The sequence below is a fragment of the Poecilia latipinna genome, unplaced genomic scaffold (genome assembly GCF_001443285.1).
Source record: "Poecilia latipinna isolate Pla-1442-1.1 unplaced genomic scaffold, P_latipinna-1.0 Scaffold4040, whole genome shotgun sequence".
Classification (NCBI taxonomy): Eukaryota; Metazoa; Chordata; class Actinopteri; order Cyprinodontiformes; family Poeciliidae; genus Poecilia; species Poecilia latipinna.
In genome coordinates this window covers 20,180-26,039 of record NW_015116656.1, presented here as the reverse complement: position 1 = coordinate 26,039, position 5,860 = coordinate 20,180, and the positions used below count along the sequence as shown (strand labels likewise).

Sequence of the window (5,860 nt, the reverse complement as noted above, 5' to 3'; positions counted from 1 at the left end):
TACATTTCCAAAGCATTATTTGTCATATTTGCATAAGGTTGAGAAATAATAATAATAAAAAAATTGGGGAAAATTTAAACCCATTTTGTCCCTATTCTCAAGAATCACTGAATACATAGGCAGGTTGTGCATAAAACACTGTGGCCGCCACAGATTTTCAGTTTAAAAAGTGCCATTTAATATATTAATGTAAACGGTTAGATGACTAATGACTATATGTATTTTTGTAGGAATGAAAAAACGTGATCATGCAGAAAGGAGAGAGAAATGTACAAGAGAAGTTTGAAAACATTTCTGGATCACCACCAAGTAATGCAGGTAAGAGTTTTGGAACACTCATGATTAAAATGAAATCATAAATATTTTAGTTTTTATATTTCTACGAGATTCAGTTTTTAAGGCCACTATAAACAACGCTGTCAGTTAACATTACTCATGTTCTGTTTTTCAGTGACTCCTCCACTCACACTTGTGTTAATTGGGAACAAAAAATCCATTGAGATTGGATCAAAAAATATCTTACTGGACCATGACCAGGAGATACACGAGAAAGAGTTTTCATCAAGACTCTATGACCTATTGGGTCGTCAAATCTCTGTAATTAACCTGCTTGGGCTTCCAAGTATTGACACGATTCCAGAGATTCCAGAGTTTCCAGAAGATTGTATCTTTATCTTGCTGGTATCAAATGACCAGCAAAAAAACCAGTATTCTTCTGGATTGCAGTGGTTAGAAAAAACACTGGGAAAGGATCACAGCTCTTATGTGATGACAGTTGTAACTCATGACTCAGAAGAAATTTGTGAAAATGAACTTCAGAAACTGAAGGCAACAAGTGTTTTTTCTGAAAAAAGATACCATACATGTACAAGAAGTATGACGGATGGAAACGAAATAATAGCTCTTTTGGAAAAAATAGATGACATGGTCTCTGAAAATAGTCGGGTGACTGAAGGAAAACAAGTCAATCCAGAGGAAACATTAAAGACAGGTAAGATTCTTTAGAGCAACCCAAAATTAACAAATGGTTATCCGGAGTTAGAAGTCTGCCTTAAGCCTTACTATGAAATTTAAATATCTTGCACCAGAAGTCCATAAGTTTAGGGCAGGAGCTAAAGAGATGACCCAAAGTCCTATCATCTGAATTACATTTGTCAGATGTTGGTGAGACATAGGGAAAAAGCTTAAGTTTGGTTTTAGAAAAGTGCAGTCGATGGATAACTTTGTATTGAATAAGTTGCAATCTACAATTAATGAAACAGGTTTTAATTCTCGACAGACTTGTATCCCACAGCTCATCTGAAATCTCACCCAGTGTATCAGACGTCCAGGCCTCTTTTAAATGATTAGAAGGTGTAGTTGAAGTGAAAAGATTAATAAAATGAGAAATTAGCTTTTTAGAGGTAGGGGGCTTTTATATGAGCTCATAGAAGCAATGCTGCACCAGTATGGTTTCAAAGTGGGGAAAGTGCTTAGCTATCTCAATATAATGAGATAACTAGCTCATTGCTGAAATAATGAGTCATTATAATGACATGTTATAATGAGATACATTATAATTTAATCAAAGTAGTGGAAACTGGCTTCCATAGATATCTTTGGTTTGCCCCCTCTATGTTTATCCCTTTCTCATGTAAAAAAAAAGTCAATTAATATTTTATTTCCACCATAATTATGTTTTGCTTGCTTGATTATATTTTCTCTGTTATAGAAAGATAAAATAGTAAATAGGAGCATTTTCATGTACTATTACTATGAAAACTATAAACTTTTTTTTCTGACATTTTGTAGTTGAAGAGATGGTGACTGATGAGGAATTTGAGGTAAATAATAATTTCCTTTGCTAATTATTACAGTGAATTCAGTGGTGTCAAAGAGTATTTCACTCCACCGATTTACACCACTGATTTCCTATTGTTTTGCATGTTTGTCAAACTTCTGTGTTTCAAAACATTTTGTTTTGTTATTAAAGGAGAAAGAACATCCAAACTTGCAGCGAGTGCCTCTAAAACTTAGCAGCAACAACTGCAGTCAGGCATTTCTGATAGCTAGCAATGAGTCTTTTACAACTATGGAAGAATTTAGTTCCACTCATCTTTACAGCATTATTGTAATTCAGTGACATTGTAGGGTTTTCCAGCAGCCTTTTTAAGGTCATGCCACAGCAACTAAATGCGAGTCAGTTCAGAACTTTGATTAGGCCAAACGAGGTGAACTTGCTGGTCCAATGTTTTGGATCATGGTCTTGATGCAGAACCCAAGTTGGTTTCAGCTTCAGCTGACCAAAACATTCTCCTTCAGAATGTTTTGGTCAGCAGCACAATTCATGGTTTAATTTATCACAGCATGTCTTCCAGATCCTGAAGCAGCAAAACAGCCCAGACCATTCCTGAATTTCTTTGGATCTTTGCTTGATGTCTAGTTTTTGAGGATCTTTTGGTGTATTTCACTTTGTCAGGCAGGTCCTATTAAGTTAACAGAGAACAGGTGTGGCATTAATCAGGCTGGTGTAAGGCTAGAAACAGTGAACTCAGGTGTGATAAACTAGTTAAGTTATGTTTTAACAGGGGAGGCCAATCACTTTTTCACACATGGACAAGAGGGTTTGGATTTTTTTTTCTCTCATAATAATCAACATCTTTGTTTAAAAACTGTATTTTATGTTTACTTGTGTTGCGTTTGCCTAATATTTAAATTGGTTTGATCTTCTGAAACACTGAATGAAATCTGGACCAATACAGACACCTTTTCACATCACTGTTTTTTTGTCAGTCATAGATATTACATTCTAGATTTATGGATTTTACCAATGAGTTGAAATCTGATGCGTGATCTTTGCCATTTTTTGTTCAACATTTTACTGTTGCTTAAAATACAGACAGCTGGTCTCTTTAGTTACTACTTCAGTTAATTACTTTTGCTTTTTTTTTTACAAAAAGTGGAGATGCAACTTAATATGTTAAACATAACCTAGAATGTTAAGAGTGATTAATTGCAATCGGTGGTCTTTAAACTCCTTTTCACAGGGTGAGCATTTCTGCACCACTGCTAAATGTTGACACTAACCAAAATAGCTCAGAAAAAGATACAGAAAAAAAAAATCTAAATGGTATAAGCAAGCGCCAATATATTTTCAATGCTTTAACAGGATGCTCCTGAGTACATCAAAGATGACAACTGTACACACAGACAGACAGAAGTCTCTCCTGAACAATGTCAACCAACAGACAAAGGTAATACAACTTTACAACTGAACCAATCAAACAGTAACCATATTAGACATGAACAGTATTAGTGAGTAAACAAAGCAAATAAGTTAGCAAGTAAGTATTTCTTAACCCATTACAGTCATGATCAGGGCTGGACTTAGGAGGCTTTGCGCCCCTGGCCCCTTGAGCCAACGTGCAGGCCCTATACCGATCCCACAAATAACCTTATCTACCTACCAGGTCACAAAAATCCGCCACTGTCCATAAGAAAGAAAAACTTAATGTTTTTTATTCATCCTCTCTGTACTGTATTTATTTATCCTTCATTTCTATCTTTATCTGTCTCCATCCCTCTTTCAGTTTTTGTCAATTGAATCTTTCTCTGTAATTATCAGGTTTATTTCCTTACTAAGTTCTGCTAGTTAGGGTGAGTATTTCTTCTCTGACAGCCAAATGTGATGAAAACATTTATTTGGTGATGACTGGCTTTTATTCAGCTACGTGTCAGGGAAGGGCATACACTCTAAAAAGAAAGTAGTTGATCCAACTTAATTGAAATGCTTCAATTGGTAACAAGCAATTCAGTGAAGTTTATCCAACTTAACTTAAGTTTAACCAATTCAATATATTCTAATCATCCAACTCTTATTTATTTTTTAAACAAATTTATTAAGTATGTTTAAGATGGCAGATCAGTCAGTCTTACTCAAATAATTTAGTTTACGTCAAATAAAGAAGTAAATTAATAAAGGATCTAATTTTTCCAAAGGGCTTTTTTTTTTAGCTGAGGCAGCCTTTATTTGAGCATAGTTATTCAGGAAAGTGGTTAATGACAGAGAGGAAGACCTGCAGCTAAGGTCATCAGGTTGGACATCAAACTTGCGAAGGCTGCGTCCAGGACTAAGTCCTCCTTATGTGGATTGTGCTCTACCCCTGCGCCAACACAGACAGGATCCTGGTTGATACAGAATTTGTCCCTGGTAAGCTTGAGACATGGTGTCAGATGTGGGATACAAATTATGGTATTGAACTTAATTCTTTCAAATAAAGTCAAAGTAAAAAAATCATTTAAGGAAAAGATTTGTAACTTTTAAGTTAGTGTATTTAGATGACACTGTAAAAAGAGTATTAGTCTGCAAACTAAGAAGTTTGCAGCCCAAAATATTTAGTTTGGAACTATTTAAGTTTGAGTTGACTTTCTGTAGAATCAAGTCAAAGAGATTTTAAATGTTTATTAGAACAACATAAATGATTTGAGTAAATGTGACTTAAATTTGTCATGTTAAACCCCCTTATGAATTAAGTTATAAAATATTAGCAAATTGAGATGGAAGGACTTAGTGAATTGAGTTGGATGATCATAATAAATTGGGTTGGTCAGACGTAGGATATGAAATTGGCATTGAACTCAATTGTTTCAAGTAAAATCAAAGTGAAAAGTTCCTTTAGGTTAAAGATTTATAAGTTTTGAGTTAATTGAACACAAAAATGTAAGTTGTCATAGCAAAAGCAAAAGAATTAAGTTAAATTATTGTATATAAGTCCATAAGATGAATTGTAGCCCAAATTCAATTTTAGAGTGTAACACACTTGAGCTATTTTGTACACTTGACCCTAGTTCCAGCTAGGAGCAGCAGATCAGACAAAGCTCCAGGTTATAGCAGGACTGTAGAACTGCTGTAGCAAGGCTAACATTTTGAGAAGCGGAGAGGGACGATGGTTCTATTCTATGTACAATATGAGGTTTGGAAACCTCATATTGTACATTTTTGGATATTTTCTTCATCGCCTCCTTAATTCCCTCCAAGTTGAAAAACGGACACAAGGCATTCCTGATATTTACTGGCATTTAATTGGACACAGGTGTCTGTAACGATGCCGTGAGAACTGTACAAAAAACATAAAATAATAAATTTTTATACAGAAAGGCATTCTCATAGAGAATAGTCAAATAATATTAAACAGCAAAACATTTACAATACTGTAATGTAAAAAAAATATCTTAAGTACTGACTTAAAAAAAATATTGACATTCTGTGTAACCTTTGTACATACGTGGCTAACAGAAACTTGACAAATCCTCCACAGATAAGCATTCTATTTCCACACAAACACGTAAATTATAAATTGCATACCTCATCGGCTGCTTTAGCTTGAAGGGGTTAAGAAACTCTCCAATCTACCGAGTGCAGCATGTAACTGAAAATATTGATCAAAACCAAACAAAAAATCAAACATTGGTTCCACTCTGAAAACATTTGCACAACCTTTAAATACACATTTGAAAACAACAATATGGCTATTACAATCAGCTTTTCATGAACATAAAATATTTTATGTTACTTTAACTTATTTTTTCTAACTTAAAACCATTAACTTAACTTAAACTGCATAACTACCATTTATGGCAGCCACACCTAGGCCTGTCACAATGAAGAATAAATTAATTAATTCCATGATAAGTTAAAAGAAACTCAATAATTTTCATTTGCTTAATTTATCACTTTTCATTCTCTTTTTACCAAAAACTGAATGATAAAAATCGTCAGTCTGGTGCTTCAGTCTCAACTAGTATTTTTTTGAAAGATAACTTTGTTTACAGAGACTTCATAATTCATTTCAGTTGTTGTTTCTGTTGTTGTCTTTATTTA

The 5,860-nt window shown here is 34.1% G+C and overlaps 1 long non-coding RNA gene across 1 annotated transcript; it reads left to right on the top strand.

Moving 5' to 3' along the window:
- The first annotated feature begins 243 nt into the window (after positions 1-243).
- Positions 244-3,229, top strand: LOC106942098 (uncharacterized). The gene is made up of 4 exons (XR_001423545.1): positions 244-318; positions 452-991; positions 1,792-1,823; positions 3,149-3,229. It is a non-coding gene; the product is annotated as an uncharacterized LOC106942098 (long non-coding RNA).
- Positions 3,230-5,860: the final 2,631 nt, after the last annotated feature.